This window comes from Corvus moneduloides, chromosome 7 (assembly GCF_009650955.1).
Source record: "Corvus moneduloides isolate bCorMon1 chromosome 7, bCorMon1.pri, whole genome shotgun sequence".
NCBI classification, from domain to species: Eukaryota; Metazoa; Chordata; class Aves; order Passeriformes; family Corvidae; genus Corvus; species Corvus moneduloides.
The window spans coordinates 21,101,901-21,121,624 of record NC_045482.1 but is presented as its reverse complement, the minus strand read 5'-3'; the positions used below and the strand labels follow the sequence as shown (position 1 = coordinate 21,121,624).

General features: G+C 35.5%; 1 protein-coding gene across 1 annotated transcript in view; it reads right to left on the bottom strand.

The window, feature by feature from the left end:
- Positions 1-15,315, bottom strand: part of LOC116446511 (sodium channel protein type 2 subunit alpha-like) — a 70,622-nt gene extending 55,307 nt beyond the window's left edge. The window contains 3 exon segments of the mRNA XM_032114476.1: positions 5,508-5,762; positions 6,336-6,582; positions 15,051-15,315. The gene's annotated coding sequence lies outside the window, so the exon portion shown is untranslated.
- Positions 15,316-19,724: the final 4,409 nt, after the last annotated feature.

Here is a 19,724-nt window from a genome sequence, read left to right as displayed (position 1 = left end):
GTATTATTGCAGACTGAAACTAGTCTGAAACCTAAGACTCTAGTTCCCTGGGAATGTCTTTAGTACCAGGGGTGGATGATGCTACTTTTTCCTGCTCTCTGCACTGAACTCTCTACTGTACAGCAGGTTTCTTTATGAAGTCCTGCAGTGCATCAACTGAAAGCAGTGTTATTTTTCTCTCTTCCAACTCCTTCTGCAGTAGGAACAGTAATTTAAAGTGATGTACTGTACAGCACAGCTGAGAGGTTTGAATAGCTGGAGGGAGAGAATGGCAAAATGAAGGCAGATATGGTTAAGGAGTGGTGCCACCACAGAAGAAATTAAAGCCTTACTTGGTGTCTACTTTGCAAGAGTTTGTGGCATAGTGTTGTAAAAATTTTAATTATGACAACCAATTTTAAGAGTGAGTTTCAATGCTTAACTAATGAGCTTTAATTATGTTTTCTGTTTAATTATATTTTCTGTTACATTAAACCATGTAACCTTCCCTACATTACTTCATGAATGTGCAACATCTGTATACTGGAGATGCCACATCTAGATTTGAGACATAATATTCTGCTCATTTGCACTCATTCAATAGTCTTTGTCCTAAAGCTTCTTGCCTGTCTGAAGCAGTTTGTAGAAATACACACACACAGAGACACACGAAGTGCTACAGTAATGATCTTAAGAAATAAGATATGAAGGCAGAAGGGGATGTTAAAAAGTGCTTGAAAAACCTAGAGTAAGAAACTGGAGGAAAGAAATGAAGCAGCATATTCCTAAATCTGAGTTACCAATCCAATGACATAGTAAGAACTCATGGTCCTGTGCCACCTCAAGTCTTTATCTCTGGAGTGGGTTCACAGCACAGCATCAGTATGTATGATCAGCACTGAGGTCACTGAAACAATTTAGACAGTAGATTATAGCACCAAGATAAGTAATACAAAACCAGAACCAAGATACCTGACCATAAATTCAGAAATAAAATACACTGTACTGTAGACACAAAGAAGAAAATATCTCTCAAGAAATATCCTGGAGAACTATGAGTTAATGTAAAGTGCAGAATGACTGTGGAGTGGCTGGGGGTACAGATGCAGTATTAAAGGAAAAATAAATTATAAAGCCAGCCAGAGTCTCCAGCAAGCAACCTTATCACAGGCTTCTATGCTGAAATTTCTGCTACTCATTTTTTCTTTATACAAGATGAATGCCTTTGCTAATCCTTTTTTTTAGTTAATGTAACTCCCAATTATAAAGATCCTAAACTCACACTTGCCCGGTTTTTTTTAGAATTAAAAGCACACTCATTTTCTGGATACAGTCCTTTGATTACTACTTTTGCTCATGCAGGATTAATGAACTAAGAATATGTCTGAGGTTTACCTTTGGTCTTTCTGAATAATTCATTCTTTTTTTCCCCATTTTACAGGTCTGTGACTCAATTTGTCACCCTAGGTGCCTTTTCTATGAAACTAGTTTCAAAAGATGCCTCCAAATCAAGTCATCAGTGTGCCTGTCTTGTCTTTATAGTTCAGTGCATTTGTTTAGGCTGCTTTTCATTAATAGTTACGGGTATGAATAGTGTAACAAAATGCATTGTCCTCACTTAAAAGATATGTATTTGTATTGCTAGAAATCCACAAAGGAGCCAACAACTGACTGGGGAAAATATTAGCAGACTTAGGGATTCACTGTATTTCTCAGGGAAAAGAACATGCCCAAAAAAGTTTTCCTGACGAGTTGGAAACATTACTTGAGACGTGCCTCCACTACTGTCTAGCGCAGTTACATCTTTTCTTTGCTGCTGCTGTTACACAAGAAGGTTTTTCCTATACTAAATATGCCCCAAGCATTTTCATTCAGATTACAAAGCTTAACAGAACAACACAGAAATATGTATCTGATTACTGTTGCTATACATGCATTGATTTAATAGAACAATGAAACAAAAGTTGTGCTGTTGCCTGTACTGAGCCCTGAACAAGTTCTAGCAATCCTTGAATCATGAACTGCTCATTTGTTAGTGATAGCTTCTCTCCCCTTCCTTCACTGGTTTTAAAATCACTTGTTATCTGGTAACTAAACTACCAGGATATGAATGATAATAGGCAGAATCCAGACATTCTGTATTTCTAATAATTCAGAGTAACTATCATTAAAAACCAATCTTTAAAGAAAGAGTCTCAAAACTACATGTGGTCCAGGCCTCTGAGTACCTTCTGCTGCTCAGCAAAGAGAGTTTCAAGTATTTGAAATACAATTTTGGTCTATATATCACATATATAATTCTCTATAATTAAATACATTTCATTAGAAAAATGAGGTTCCCATTTATTAAAGACATGCTTTTGCCATTTAGTTGTAATTAAGCATTGCATTCTGTAAGTCCTTCTCCAGTTTTCCTTCAGTCCCTTCCTTTAATAATAAGATTTAGCAATAAACAGTATCCATATTTTTAAAATTTTATACATATTTCAGCTAGTTATATTATGTCCATGGATAACTTTTTAAATTTTATTTTTAATATAATAATCTTCTCACCATTTACATAAGATGAGTCAGAAAGTAAGTAAAATATCTGTGCTAACAATGTCAAATTAATTTTTCTGTGTCACTGAAAAAGCCAGAAGAACTGGCCTAAAGTTATCTATTTTTATGATATCTTAAATAGAGCAAATAGTAAAAGTGAAAGTACCAGTGTAGGTACCAGGTAGATACTATAATTGTTTATTAAAATCCTCAGGTTATCTAACAGGTTATCTGCATTTTGCATGAAACTGCACACACCCCCTTCAAAATTTTCAAGGTGGAGAAATGGCAAACCTTCCTGGGTTTTTTTCCCTTTAAATTACTGTCTGCTAAAACCTTGAAAAAGCTGACTACTGAGATTTTCATTCCATTAAAACTGAAACAGTTGATTTGGGTTGGAGTAAGAGCAAGGATAGCAAATGGAATCTGTAAAATGACCGGCTATCCTAATTTTCTTATGCTAATCTTTTATTTGAGAAGCTGTAATTTGGAACTAATATCTTCCCCTGTGCCAAGCCCTGCAACAATCTCTCAGATGCTAAAGCCTGCATTAAAAACTTTCCTCTAAATCACTACTGTTAATAAGACCAGCTGTCTCAATGGAAGTAAAGCTGTTTGTCCAAATCAAAAAGGTGGGTCTCCCACAGTAGGACAGATAGAAACAGCAGGGCTAGTGGCACCACCTCAACATCAGCTAGAGATTACTTTCTGCAGTTTAGAAATAAAAAGTGTGGCTCTTGTGTGCTGATGTCATCAGAAAATACCTCAACTCAAGCTCTTACTGTCCTGAGGAGGAAAGAGATACAAGAGAGTGTATGCTGGGACAGTTTAAAGAAATGAGTCACCTTAGCTCCCTCTCTTAGTGTTTGGGAAGTTGCTTTGCAAAATTCAGGTATTGGTTTTCTGGAAGTGAAGATAAATTACATTTAAGTTACTGTGCTCTGATCAAACTCCAAATCAGGAAATGCTGCCTTCAGTTTGTTCTAGAAAGAAAAGGATAGGTAAGTACAAGTTTCTTGTGAAGAACTAAAATTAAATATTTTCATTGACATTTCTCATGGCTTTTGTGCACAGAGAATAATTTCAGGAAGAAAAATGTGGTCTGAAATTTTTTTTTAAGTTATAGATCATTATATTTTCATAACTGACATTTAACATAATTCACCATTTATCCTGGCATATTTACCCTATTTTTTACTGCTTTAAAAATATTTGAGTAAGAAACAGAATTCCAAAAAGAAAAAAAGAGACCCAAAATGTCACTGCTGTAGTTCACAGTAGTAAATGCAATGCAATGCAGATTTCTTTGAAATATGTAAAGAGACATTCAGTTAAAATTATCTGTGGGTCCTAAGGCAAGGAATATATGAAAGTTGATTTCATAAAAATAGGTATTTCAAGGAAAGGAATGATTTCCTCAAAGGTGAAAACAGCCTCCAGAACTTAGCACCTGGTCAGAACCTGCCTATTATTTAAACTGTAATCTAGTAATTTAAAGTAAGCGAATTTGTGTTTATATGTCCTCCCTGACTAACACCTAGGATTTTCTTTTTTTCCATTAAATTCAACATTTACCATTGATCCATTGTGTTAGCTTTTTTAGATTATAATTTATCTATAGCAATGACTGTATTTGTGATTTGTATTTTTGTCTGTATTTGCACAGTCAGCCTCAGTAGCCTATAGGCATTAGTGTTACATAACTATTCAAAATAAAAATAATGAAATCACCACCAGCTGTTTATTAATAAAATTAATAAATCCCAGAAGACAAAAATACTTGTTATGAGAATATGAAATCAATTAATAAGGGTATGTCACAGAAACAATATTCCTTAATAAAAACTTGCCTTAAAATGATTTAGAATGGGGTGAATTAGAATAAGTGGCTGAATATGAACTGGTAGTTCACATTGGCTGAAAACCCGGCCAAAGAATAGTAAATGCAATAAATGCTTCAGGTGCTTCAGGGGTATTACATGCAATTTTATTTCATGTTCTCAGTAATGACTTGAAATTAGGTGTGAAAGTACATTAACTAAACCTTAGAACCCCAACCTCAGCAAAAGAAAACACTGTAAGACTTTGGAAATCTGTATAGAATATGTTACATGAGGTTCAGTCTGATTGGTGAAAGACTAGGCAGATGGGAAAACATTCAAAACATTAGATTAGATTAGATTAGATTAGATTAGATTAGATTAGATTAGAGGCTGGAAAGCAATTTCAGACCTGACTGAAAGATCCAGAAGCCACTTCTTGGGAAAATATTATTGGACACTGCTCTCTCACTAGACATTGCTATGGATAGCCTTTCTCCCCATTTATTTGTCTGTTTCTGCCCATTGCCATTCCAGTCACCTCCCTCCTTCCTTCCTTCCTTCCTTCGACCTCTCTTGAACATTTGCTTTCGAATTTGTTTGTTCCTATTTCTTATCTTAGTCCTTACTAATCAAAAATTGATAGGTTATGTAAAGGAATGGACTTGAATTCCTCAGATATCTAGCTGCAAGTTGTAGAACTCCCAAAATAAATCATCTGACCCATTTATCTATAAAAATTGACCAAAACCTCTAGGAATTCTTTAAATGCAAGCCTGCCTTGTATTTTCTTTAACACCGTGAGTTGCCTCTGAAAATGTGTGAAAAGAGATCATGTGTCAATACTTGAAGTATTGGAGAAACCTGAAGACAAATGAAAACCATATGCAATTGAAGAGGAAGAGGAAGGGTCTCTTAGCCCACCAGCCTAATTGGAATACTGTACTCTAATCAACATTTTGCAAATACTTTCCAACATTAGAGATCCTTACATTCCAATGAAAAATAGCTACAATATATGTAACACAAACTTCTACAGCTAGACCTCATAAAGGTGTTCATTTCATTCATCCACTGGTATTTTAGTGAAGATACACAGCGGTATATCAACTGGCCAGCTTTTGCAGTGAAACATTATTTCTGGCTGAGAAGAATAGAGAGTCTTACCTTTATTCTTCTAAGAAATGCCAAATCTCAGAATTTAACCTCTGCATCTTTTGCTAATGTGAAAAGAAAAAGACTGCATTTCTAGCAGAAAATGGAATTGGGAAGAAAGGCTTCTCCTTAGGACCTGAAGCTTCTTCAGGACTGCAGTTCCTTCAAGGCTCTCTCATTCTTTGTTCCTGTGTCCAAAGCTTCCCAAAAATTAATTGCAGTAGACAAAGATAAGTCTACATATTCACATGGACATATTTTTCTAACCTAAGAGCACCAAGAAGTAAGAAAAACAGGATTGAAAATTAGTTATTTCACAAAACCTAATACAGACCAAAAGTACATTTAAGAATATTCTTTAAGTGATATGCTTTTCAAAGATCCCACTTCATCTTTTACCTGTGTGCTTTAACTAAAAGGGAAAAATGGGTCGTGTTGAAATTCCTGCATCACTAGTAAAGTCTTTGGTAGATGGGGTAACTGTGCCCAGACTAACAGGAGTGCTCTCACCCGTCATTTGGGGAAGTCAACAGTGTATCATTACTCCCAATGGATTTACTGTCTTTAAGCACGCATAGAAATTAATTAACTCTATATTTGCATGAAAATATGGCTACTTCTTCAAGTTATTTATCTTAGAGATTACAAGTGTTTTTCTTTGTGCAACAAAATTTTTCTTCCCTGCCAAGTAATATAATAGCAGAAAAACACAGTATCTTCAGGTTCTTCAGAATAAATTACTTGCATCCTTACAAGCGCTGACCAAAGGTTGGCCATGTCTTCCTCAGGCTTTAATAATCTGAGTATCCCATTTTCATTAAATTTAAGTAGTCTACTTACATCTTACACATATTAGTCTTCAGCCATTGAGATTGAGATGAGCTGTCTTTGAGACATTTATTCTCATTTGGATATCTCATCTAGATATATTTCTGGCCTTTTTTACTTTTCTGTATTGTTATTTTGCTTTTACTCCTAGAGAAGAAAAGAAGACATCCCTCTCTTTTAGGTCTCTGCTCTTTCCAAAGCAGCCCTTAATAATACTTTTCTCCAAATACAGTGAGATTGAACAGCCACTGTAGAAACTCTGTAGATAAAATAAAGAAAATCTGAGTAGACACAGATCAGGTCAGAGAGAACACAAAAAGTGGGAAAACAAAAAGTGAAAGCTTAGACCACTGCTTCTCTAACTCTTAAAGATAGAAGATCTCCAAGTACTTCAAGTACAGAAAATATGTTTCAAAAACTAACGTAGAATTCACCTAGTACTATTTCCTATCAATCTAGAATTGCATTTTCCCAAATATACAATAAGTGGTACCACAATTAGATCTTCCATTGTTTAATAATGTAACCTAAACTCGTCCCAATGATGGCTAAGAGCAAATTCTTTCAATGCCTTTGTCATTTTGAGTAAGGCACTGATTCAGCACATTTTTCTGTGGTGAGTCACTACTGGAGAGCTTCCACCAAAGACATCTGAAAGCTGTATCTCCAGTAGTGACCTCAGGGAATTATGACTCTGCCACCATTGATACTTATCCACCAATGCATATTTTACACTGAATGCAGCTTTCCCTGGGGGTACGTATGAGACTTCCCCATCCCTTGGACTATTGGGTGCATCTGGATTCTGCCTCTCAAGCAGCAGTGGCTGAAATCTGATCTCATGGTCAGATACAGCAAAATGTTTAAGTGCTGTTGCTCACAAGTTTTTAAATAACATGAAAGGGATTTTAGAGGTTCCTAATAAAAGAGCAATCACCAATACTAAACATTCATATGACATTTATTTTCAAAAACGGGAGTGTAACCTCTCCAGTTGTAAAATATTTGCTAGTTCGCAAAATGTTGAGGAATTAATTTTTAAAGTGAGAATTATTAATAACACTAGAAGTGCCAGTAATTTCAACATATCTGTATTTTGAATTAAAGCACAAGGCAGAGAACCTTTTTTCACATGTAACCCCAACCTTGTCTCCACCTCAATGCATCATGCTAGTATAATAGCATCAGTGGTAGTCACAGCAAAACTTGAAGGAAGCAGGTTGGCTGAATTGTGTGCCCTTTGTCCTGAATTTATAATAGACCTAGGCCATGTCAGTGTAATTTCATTACAGGATTTCAACTAATATCTCATCTCATATAGTTTTGAATATTTTTTCTGTATAATGCAGATATTTGCAATACACTAAATAAAGAAAAAAGAAATAACAACAACAAAAACCTCAACAAAAAACGCCAAACAAACAAAGAAAACCCAAACAAATAAAAAACCCCCCAAACCTCTGGGGTTTTTTTCTTGATCTAATATCTTTGGTTCTCACTCCAATACCAACAATTTTCATAGGTGGGTCCAAATTATACAGTTTTACTGTAGATGAAAGTGATGATAGAAAATTATTTTGGCTGATACCACATCGACCAAAATATTTTTATTTAGGGTATCTTATCTTAATTCATCTCCTAAGAATGAATCATAGGTAAAATCTCAGGCCTAGTCAGAAGTGATTCCTGATGGACAGATTACACATATTCTTTCATGCAGGGCTCTTTCCTGAAGTCTTCTGCATATATGGCATGAGCATTTATTCTAAAACTGGTTAGAATATGTTTCAAATTCTGAGACATGATACTGCTTCAAAGAATGTTTCAAACTTTATCCTCATGCTCTTGAGCTTCCTTTCAAAGTAATGATAAACTGGGAAAGAAAGAAATGGGGTTATTCAAAAAGAGATGTTCTTATAAAGACCATTACAGGACAATATGCCAGTGATGGTTGTCACCTAAGTGAAATCTCATGGTAGAAGAAATTAATCATGGGCAGCTGTATCAATATTTGGTGTTGAGCAATTATAGAAGTGTTAACCCAGTTCTAGATTAACAAGAAACAGAGTTACCCACAAAATTAGTTGTCCAAATTCAACTAATTCCTAAAATTTTGTGTATTCAAAATTTAAATGTGCTGACAAGCGAAACACTGGTACATACAACAGTATACACTGGAAAGGTGTTAAAGAAATTACAATAAAACATCAGTGAGCAATATCTAAATACATCACAGTATTGACTTTGCTGTGTAAAAGAAATAGAAAGCTCTGTTTGTAAAGTAGTACTCTTCTAAATTTTTCTAGGGAAACTTATGAAAATGCATTTGCAACAGAAAACATTGTTTATGAACTTAAGAAAAAGAGAAACAAACTAAACTTGGAAAATTAATTGAATCATTAAGAACTATGCAGCTGAAACCCTTACTTTCCAAGTCTGGAAATGCCCAGAAACTATGCCCCAGAAACTAGTCAATACAAAATATGAAAGAATAAACTTCATATAACAACAGATTAATGGACTGTATTTAGAATTTGACAGTTGTCTAGGAAACCAAAATGGAAAAAATTGGAACTTCTGTTTGAGAGGCTTACACACAGTCCTTGGCTGAATGTAATCTTTACTACACAAGGAAGAAAATGCACATAAAGTCAACATGAAAATAGAGTGCTTTATACCCAGGGTTTAACACAGCATATGAAAAATGTACATGGATTTCTCCAAGGCATTTATTCAGGTATCATAGAACTGTCTATTAAAATGTAACCAAGCCTTAAGTTTGGAATGTTTTCCAAATGCAATATGGAAGTATGACTTAGATCTAGTCTCTACCTGCATGTTAAAAATCCAAAAGTGCAAAGTCTATCACTTACAACTTCTACCACCTCTTTGAAAGTTATCTCTTATAACATTGAAATTTCAGTATATCAACAAAGTATTTTACTAATTAGATGCCTATAGCTTTAAGTGATATCTGCTATGGAATGATAGCTAGTGCTGTAGCAGCTACTAGAATTCCGGTATTCTACCTATTGTAACACTAACTAAAACAAATTGACATGTAGGAAATACATGGCAAGTAACTTAAACTGCTGTTAGCAAAATCCTTTCAGGAAGACTCCTCTAATGCTCAGTTACAGCTTCACTCAGCAGGTAAGAAAGGCTTCTCCTTTGAAGGTTGAATTTTATTCATATTGATTTTGGTCAGAACTTCTGTCTCAGGTCAGATTTCTTCATGCGAGCATTTCGGCTTTAAATATTAGTGACAGGCTTTTCTTTAGACATTTCATCTAAATGACAGTAAACATTAGGATTGCCCTCCTTCAGTTCAATCTGACCTTGGACTCTTGGGCCCTTTTGAAATTGCCTACTTATTTCTGTCATCAAGTTTATACCACTCAGACATAAAAATAGCATTACTGATTGCTTTTCTTACTCTAAAGCCTAGTACTTTTGCTTTCATCTGTTATAAACAAGTTTTGAAGATTACTGGGCTATTAAGTTAGAATAAACAAAATTTTTAAAAATGATTAAAAGCTGTTTGTGATGAGTGGAATTTATTTTGCTCCTTGATAAGGTGCAAGAGTACAAGTTAGGTGTATACCTTCACTCATCATTAAAAAGTGCCCTCTATGTAATGTAAAAGTCATCACACAACTTAGATTTAGAGAACTTTTTTTCTACAAAGAGTGCTTTTCAATGGAAAACACACTCAAATGTCTGCTGGAAATAAGAACAATTTTCTATCTGTCTGTCCCTGAGTGTCACTGTGGAGTTAGGTTAACTTTGCTAAAATGTATAGGGATTCTTCATTCCTATGACTTAGTATCCTAATTTTGTAGTCTACCAGTTTGACCACTGCACAAGCATATATACACTCTATACATTCAAAAGTAAGCATATATACACTCAAAAGTAAATGTTCTTAATAGTAATAACGGTGGAGAAATTTCTGTGCTCAAGGAAATCAAGTTGGTATCATGTTAATTGCATCTGAGGAAAAAAAATCCTGCATTTTTAGGTGGGACACAGACAAATTCACATTCAGGTTTCCAAGACTGCCACATGTATATTTCAAATATTAATAAAAAGGGATAAAAATATTCTTGTATCAGAGTCTTCGTACAGTTACAGAGTTGTCCTCTGTGACTGGCTTTTGAGAAGGCAATGAGGGTTGTTTGTTAAGAAAGCACATTCATTTAACATCTGAAAACTTTGTATGTGGACATATTTAAAATTGAACCAAGAAATTTAGGTTCCTATGAGTATATTTTTAACCAACACAAATTTGGAATTCCTCAGTGTGTCCAAACATTAAATGGTAGTACAATAATGCCTAAGAAAGGGCAGGGGTTTTCAGGATATGCAAACCTAGGCAAGCAAGAAATTGGGACATGTGGGCCCAAATTCAGGCTACATGGACTCAAACAGTTTCTGCTTCTATTCCAGGACTACCAGGCAGTGAAAGGACATAATTTATGAGGAATGGTTACAGACATTTTCTCAATTAATAAAGTAGCCAGGCCACATAGTGCTATGTTGCCCTACATAAAAGGAGCTATTTTTCCTGAGAACAATTAATTTCCTCGTTTACTTCTTCATCTGCATTTCTGTAGTGAATTTGAACACAAACTTGTAACTTCCTAGAATCCTATATAATCATGCATAATAATTTATGGTGAAGCAGCTAAAGGAAGTTTCTTGCTTCAAATTGTTCTTAAAATAAATTATGCTAAAAGACCATAAACACTGATCCCCTCTCATATTGCAAAGGGGGCCCTTAAAATGAAACAAGCAACATCTAATTTAAGCATAAATAATCTATAAATGGAAATTGCCTGCAGTGTATACTTATTGCAGGATCTTCCTGTTAAGTGGTAATAATGGGTATGGTAAGGGGGATCACAGAACCAATAGTGCTGATGCTCATCCCAGCCATTTTCTTTACAGGACTCTGTGATATCCTCTCAGATTTACCAGTGTGCCTCATTAATTTCATTCAGGAAATCCTGTAAAGAAATATGAGATGAGCCTGATGCATCTCACGGACAGGGAGTCAGCTGTATGTGCTCTTCAGCTGAGCTACACACAGATAGTAACTTCAGTGAAGCATCAGCTTTGCTGAGCAGGTACAGCTCGTATGCAGTTGATATATCTGGGATGTGCCAGACCCATGCATATGGACCATACACTCAAAATATGCATATTCAAAATGTGACCATTTGATATGGGTATATGACATCCAGAAGGTTGATCCAAAAAAGTAGCAGGAAAAACATTTCTGTACTAAGGTTGAAGAAGGGACCTGTGCATGTGGTAGGCTCTATGATTACACTTCCCTAAGTAAAACGACTCAGTCAAAAAAATATCAATAAAGAATAAAAATAAATAAAAGAATAAATAAAGAATTAATAACTAGACAAATAATTAAGCTGATCATAAATAACCTTTTCCTTAAGCTTTTACATGTGAAAGCACCTCATAAGTGCTCAAGCTCTTTAATTAATTTTTTTTAGTTGTATTTTTCACTGTAAAACACATTCTGTGATCTGTCTTAGTTGATAGAGTAAGTGAACAGTAATTTTTTGTAAGAAGAGGTTACCAAGACTGGTACCAAGACCACATTAAAGTTTAGTAACAATTTAAAATCCCAGTTTTGGGGTGCATTACCTGATACTTTTTGTTTGAGATTTGGATCTTTGTGGGGGTTTTTTCTGTTGTTAGTTGGTTTGTTGTGTGTGCTTGTTTCTTTGTTTGTACTGGGAAGAAGTAATTTGGGGTTGGGTAATAAAAAAATTTTAGGTCACTTTTGTTCACCTAGAATTTAACTTGCTTACTCCTGTTTAGGATTACAGTGGTAGTACACACACATTATGGTTACTCAAGAGCATATACTGTTCCTACTCTATATTTATATTTTCAAGTATCACAGTCCCTGCCTGAGTTGCTCTAATCCCTATTCCCTCTGCTTTACCTCATCATAAGGCAAGGAAAGTCAAGCAATAACACTATCACAGTAATATACTAGAGATTCCAGCTGTTCATAAAGAAAATTTTTATGAAAGCAGATGAAGAGGTTGTATGATACCAGCTCCAGTATCAAGGTCCTATGGGAGTCCTATTGGTCAGTATCAGACATGCCATTGCAAGGTGCTTCACAGCTTTTAATCAGGAGTAATAGATGTAATGAATAATATCAGGTTTCCAATTAAGAGAATGCCTTCTTGCTACAGGTGGTTTTTATGGTGGTTGGCACTTGCTTTGACGGACTGATTGACACCGCAGCTCAGAGAATGTACATGTGTTCTGTAAGCAGCCTGAACTAGCAGGCATCAATTTTGCTATGATACCTTATACCATTTATTTATTTGAGTGAGAATGAAAAAACCAATATATCCTGCAAATGAACAGTATGTATTACTGATTAACAACTGTAAGGTAAAAAAAGAAAACAGAAGAGTTACACTGACTGGAAAAAAAGCTATCTAGAATTTTGAAAGTTAAATTTCTAACTTCTAAATAGAATTTTGTGATAAAGAACAGAGTAAATGTCACTTTCTGAAACTCACTTTCAATAACCATTGTCAGAATTCAGAAAATATACAAATAAAGAACCAAATATCAGAAACTTGCATTTATTCTCCTTATATTTAACTGAAGCAGAGTTCAAGCAATTCTTTTCCTTTGTCACCTTATGGGAAGAAGAGCATATAGGCAAAAGGAGCCAAGATTTGTACTTTAGAGAACAAGGTCACAACTTGCTTGCCTTGTACAAAGAACTTTTTTAGTATCTGCTATTCACTGATTCATCAAAAGTTGTGGGACTCCAGTAATGTAATTAGTACATAGCATATAAACAACAAATTATATTGGGCTGAGACAGGAGCAGCAGAAGGAAGTGGATATCATCAGTCAGAAAGTTCCATCTTACATCCCACTATCCTTTTTTCCTTCTAAAATCCTTACTCTTTTGAGGGCAAATAAATTTCTCTCCATGCCTAATCTTCATAAGGTACAAGTTAACTCATCTAATGCCATCTGTGAAGAAAAAGAGGTGAAAGCACAAAAGGTGTCACCAGCATATTGATTAAACCCACCCTACTTTTTATGCTCTCTTCTTTCACTTCATTCTTACCTGATAATAACCAAACTACGACTCTGATAATCTTAGAGGGCACAGGGGAATTGTTTCATGTTCTCCATTGAAAACGTGAAATTGTCTTTCTTTGCTAGCATCTAGTATTATCTATACAGAATTTTGCAATACTGAGCTTAATTGGCACAGCTCTGAAAATCAGTATAGGGTCCTAACTTCTGCTCATTAGAGGGAAAAATTGTAAACTGACAACACAAGCATAATTTCTGTAAATATCAAGGCCTAATAAACAATGTATCTATTTAACAGGTGCTATGGAGCTTCAAATTACTGCAGCAGCTCGCATTGCTGTCTTTAACAAAATGGAGATGTGTGAGAGAGCAAATATGAAATATTAGACTGAGTTAAAAAGTCCCTTCTGAAACTGTTCTCTTGACAAGTCAATTATGAAAGCACAAACATGATATGTTTCTAAAACAAGCATCATTATCACTGATTATTTATCTTGGAGTTAAACAAGGACACCACAGGCACCATAAAGAATACAAATTAAAAACTTCTTTCTTTCACATCACTGCTTCAGGTACAGGCCTTGCTTGCTACTGTGAATATCACCTGAGACCCAATCCTGCTTTTTTTTTTTTAATATGGATTGAGGTGGTGATTTATAAACTGTGGGCTCCTTATTCTGCTGTATGGGCTTCTTTGGCTTTTTTTGTTTTTCTACTGTTCTCTTTTGGAATAATTTCCAAATCAATACTAACATAACACATGTACCTCTAATGTCTATGTGTGTCTGCAGAACCACTAGTGAAAAAAAATTCACATATCAAAGTGATCCTCAGCAGATATTTTCCTTCTACCTTTAAAAACTGACAGCTTTAATTATTACTGATAACAATGAATGAGACAATAGATGAATGGACAGTGAAATGAAGAAGTACAGTAATTCTTGTGTTGATTTCTTCAAACAGTCCTATTAAGAAGCATATATTAAACTTGACAGTAATGTTACAGATAAAATGTGGACTATATATTTGGTGTGGACCTCTGGTTAATTAACAGTTGGTGAGTCCATTCTCTCCTACACACAACCATGCAAAAAATGGCACAGAAAGAAAAGATTTTCTTATATACTTTTTACAAAATTCAGCTAATAAGGGAATTTCTTCAAATACCACACATATATATTGAAAACAGCAGTAGCAAACAACGTAGATTTTATTCCTGAATCATCAGAATCTGAGATGCTCAGAATCTTATGAGACCTGCTCTTCCTGAGTCTGAATATCACCAGATTTTTCTTCCTAGGAAACAAGGTCATTTCTACAAAATGCTTGGAATTGATGTTGCATACCTTGATTATAAAATGATCTGATTTTTTGAGGAAGACTACTGCATTAAGACATCACATTAAGAGTGAGAAACCAGATATCAGATTTAACGATGTTAAAAAGAAAAAAATCACACCATCATCACAATCAGTCAGTACAAAATGGCTTTGAATTCCCCGTTCCATCTTTGACTCTACCTTAACAGCAAACCACAGGGAACAATCCAATTCCAAAATGTGGAAAAGATCATGTTGCCATGATTTATTATGGATAAAATTAAATGTTTTGCCAGCTTACCTGATTGAAAGAGAATGAAAAATCACTGCAAAGCCCAGCATCCAAAAATAATATAATATATGTCTCGTCCTGAAACAGTCCAGATTTCCATCCACAAAGCCTTATTAATTGATCGTAATTTCTGTATTCTCGGTGGAAAACACAGAGACCCTTCCAGAATCCTCTCTGCTTCTGCCTCCGCTTCCTGTTCTCAGTCACTCTATGGTACCCAACATATACGAGAAAACAGCTTGTTATGCGGAGGGGGGCCGGGGAGGGGGATGCAGGGGCGCAGTGACGAGCCCGCAGCACCTGACGTGGCAGCTCCACCTACTGGTGGCGATCCCGAGCGCGGAGCGAGCGCAGCCTCCCAGCCGGCTCCCTCCCGCTCTGCTCTGCCCTGCGCTCCCAACAGCTCTGGGGAGGGAGTTCCTGCAGGCAAGGGGCAGAGCAGACCGACAAAACCACGCTGATTACTGAAAAACCCTTTAAAATATCTTTTTCTTAAAATAATGAAATTTAAAACCAGTTGTCTGTATACATTGAACAGAGCATTTGGTTTTAAATGTGCTGTTTCCTTTAAAATGCATGTGAAGGGAGGAATGAGTAAATAACAGAGCACAGACACTGACTGTCTCCCTAACTGGTGTGTGCAGAACTTGCTGATTGTCTTGATACTTTCTTATTCATTAAATACTACAATGTATTTTTGGCACCATGTTCATGTCTTTCAAGTGTAAAAAATGTACTATGCTTATGTAAAAAGCAAAGCTCAAGATCTTTCCCTTAGACAGGATTCCTCAGCACGTGCAGATTTTTATCTGCTTACCTAAGATTCCTCTGGCCATCCTCGGAAGAATTATTAGAGCAGTGGCTCCAGCACCGCCTGCTCCATGGACAGCAGTATTGAGTGAATAATGTCCCTCAGGCACCATACTGTTTTGTCCTGCCTGACAGTTTGAGGAGTATTGTGTCTGTGGAAAGTGAAGTGTAGAAATGCTGAGCAGTGTCAGCAAGTGTTTACAATATATTGGCTCACAGCCTTGGGGTAGAGGCCACTATGGATCCACCTAATCGAAAATCAAGCTACCAGCTTTGTTCAGTCATGTGGGATTTAATAAACAAACAAAATTCCACAAAACAAGAATAAATGAGTATAAGAAGCAATTAATATTTTGCTTTCTTGTAGCTCCTGTAGTTCCTTTAAATGCCTTTTCTGTGCAGCTTAGAAACAGCCCCATTCTCTGTCCCTGGTCACACACTTGGTTTTGGAAGCAAAGACCCCATGGCAGCCAGCATGTATCCACCCTGATGGCACCTACCAAGTCACAACTGCACAAAGCAGTAGGAGTGGTGATAACTGCCTACAAATCATGTCCCATACCCCCCATATCAATAGATATCCCCTTTCAGTTAGCATTTATCCTAAAACATTTGTGTCAATTTGTGAGTAGTCCTTTTGATTTTAGTTACACTTGCTGTATGCTTGACAGACATAAACACCAAATTCCTGAATGTGGCAGGAGAAAACATTTTAAAGGGATAGATGTATTCTGTATGTGCAGAATAATCTCTGTATACTAAGTGAAAGAGATGTACCCTCACCTTCAAAATGTTTGGGTTTTGTAAACCTAGAGCACACAGGGACACTCCTGATCATACTGCTCACACAAATTCCTGTTTGTTTCAAAGAGACGTTGTGGGTGTGAACATATACCACAGTCTGATATGAAATTGAAAAGTAAAAAAATCTTCTCCCTTTTATTTTAATATTATAAACTTCCAGAGGTTAAGAAGGAATGTGTTTTTAATTAAAAAGTGTTCATTGTCTCTACAGACAGCATAGATTTTGCTTTCACAGGATTATGTTTATTTAGCAAACCCACGAATAATGAGAAACTGGTGTCTACATTTTAAATTGCTTAGAAACATTTTTTTGCAAATACGCCATGTTTTGAAAATCAAACCAGTTCTTGAATAGGACTTTCATTTGCTTATATGCTGCATTTCTTTTATTTATCAGTTTTAATCTTTAAAAAATTTCTTAGAGGTCTTCGGACTTTACAAAGTCTTTACGTCATTGTCCAAAGGTAATCATCATCTAGTAACATCAGAGTTAAAGGGCAGTTATACATGCTGAATCTGTTTCTCCTGGAAAAATAAAGAAATTTGAATCTAAATAACAAACTATTTCAACTTTAAATAAGAAAAAATAAGAAACATAGTCCTTAATACTGGCTGTGCAATTCCAACAGAAACAGGTATACGAAAAACAGTTTTGAACCTGAGCTGGTTCAGAGATTTGATTTTCTGTTAAGTTTTATAAGACTGTATTCTCAGAATAGCTAATTTTTGTGAACTAATGTTCAACAAGGTGGTTAGAATAACATCAAATTACTAGACAATTGCCAGTCCTGCTTTTTTGTGGTAGTGTCCTTATATTTATTGCAATCTTCTGTGATATGCAGTTGGCACAATGACCATACTTAATGTATTTGTCTATACCAAGATAGTCTTCCCATAGGCGTAGATGTGCTATTAGAGAAATGTTATATCATTGATATACACAGTTCAATTATCAATCTTCACACTAAAAGAAAAATCCAGAAAATCTAAGTTGTGTTTGTACAAACGCTCATGCCACAAAAAGTCATGGTAAATATTCATTTACAGAACCACAGAATGGTTGTGTTGGAAGGGACCTCTGGAGATCGTCTTGTCCAACCTCTCTGCTAAAGCAGGCTCACCTAGGGCAAGTTGCAGGATCACATACAGCTGGCTTTTGAATATCTCCACAGCCTCTTTAGGCAATCTGTTCCAGTGCTCTATCACACTCAAAGTAAGGAAGTTCCTCCTCATGTTCAGGTGGAACTTCCTGTGTTTCAGTTTGTATTCACTGTCCCCTATTCTGTCACTGGGCACCATTGGAAGGAGTCCAGTCTCATCTTCTTGACATTTGTCCTTAAGATATTGTATGCATTGATAAGACCCCCTCTCGGTCATCTCTTCTCCAGGCTAACCAGGCCCAGATCATACATAGCTCGTGTACGGCCCATATTCTTCTTTAATCACATACATCTTTAATCACATACAGAGTTTGAATCATGTCCTTAAGAACTTTAAAATCTATCAGTGGAACAACAGGGCACAAACAAATAGCTATACGCATTTATAATATAAATGCATCAAACCATCTATACAGAACAACTCCCCCCCCAAAACCACTGAATTTTTAAACATGAAAATATCATTTAAAAAAAATAAATATCTATAAAATTGGATATATGTGACGCATAGTTCTGGATACAAAATGCTGCTAGCAAGAATTTTCTTGCTTCTTTCTAAGCCCGTGGGATACTTTTCTCTCTCATGAAGAGATTAGCAGAAGTTCTGTAAACCATGAACACCTGCGACCTTGTAGAACTTTGTTTATAGTACAGTAGGAAAATATTTTGACAATGGAGGTTTTAGGATTTTAGCCAATCACCCCAAGGGGTGGCTGATCCTTTGTCCAATTAGACTGTGAAGAAAAAAAGTCTATAAAAGAGTTTGTAAAATAATTAAATAAATCAATCTTGCTGCACAATTCCTTCCTGCTGGATCTTCTCTCCTCCTCCTCCCTACGGCTGCAGGATACAGTAATACATAGTATATATACAAAATCTCCTTCCTTTCCTCTGCCTCACTAGATCCCACTGCCAGATCTGAAAATCGGAAGTGGGCATTCAAAGACAACAACAAATAGGCTGCTTTGACAGAAGTAATTTACATAAAGTATTAATATTATGCATATTAATTTATAAAAGTAAAATATAATTCCAGACTGACACTTGTTTCAATTTAAATTATGTACAACTTTTAATGAATCATCACTAGAAGTTCAACTTAGAAACTACATTTTAAAATGTAGCTTGAAAATTTCTAAATAATCTGACATTTCTAAGCCTGACATTTCTAAATAATCTGTCTGGGAATCCTGCCCCAGGTGCAGTTTTGCTCTCCGTAAAGACTGAATAAATGAAAAGCTATCCAGTCACTTTTAAGTAAACAGCTGAAATACAAATGTTGAAATATCTTAGTTCCAAAGAGAAAAATAATTCTGAAGTGATAAATACGAATGAATACAGCCCTTGTATGGGGTTTCATACGGGCAAACCCTTCAGCTAACATGTAAGTTTTCAGCAATGCAGTCATCAGCTTGTTTCAACATCAAATATTTTATTTGATTAATACAATTATTTTTTGACAATAATTCTCTTTAGTAATTCTCAGGCACTTTTGTGAACCCTAACATGTACTTAAAAGCATCAAAACATAAGACAATATTATAACCATTCCTTCAACTACTTACCAATATTACCTTTGAAAGAGATCAAAAATGCAGTATTTAGCTAAGTGTAATGAACGTGACTTGAATTCAACACTGGCTGATATAAGTGTATAAATATACTTTTAGTTTCTCTCTTTTTTGTTTCTCCTTTTGTACCTAGTGTGCCAGATTAAAAAAAAAAAAAACAACACACTTTTAATAAATTTTGTACTAGCTACTAATGCATATTTACAAGCCATGGACCTGACATAGTGGCTTTCCAACCAATAATCTGCACTTTTACTTGAGAATTTATTTTAACAGGCCATAGAGCATACTATCTGAAAAATTAGCTGCTTTAAGTTATTGCTAACATCATAATAAAG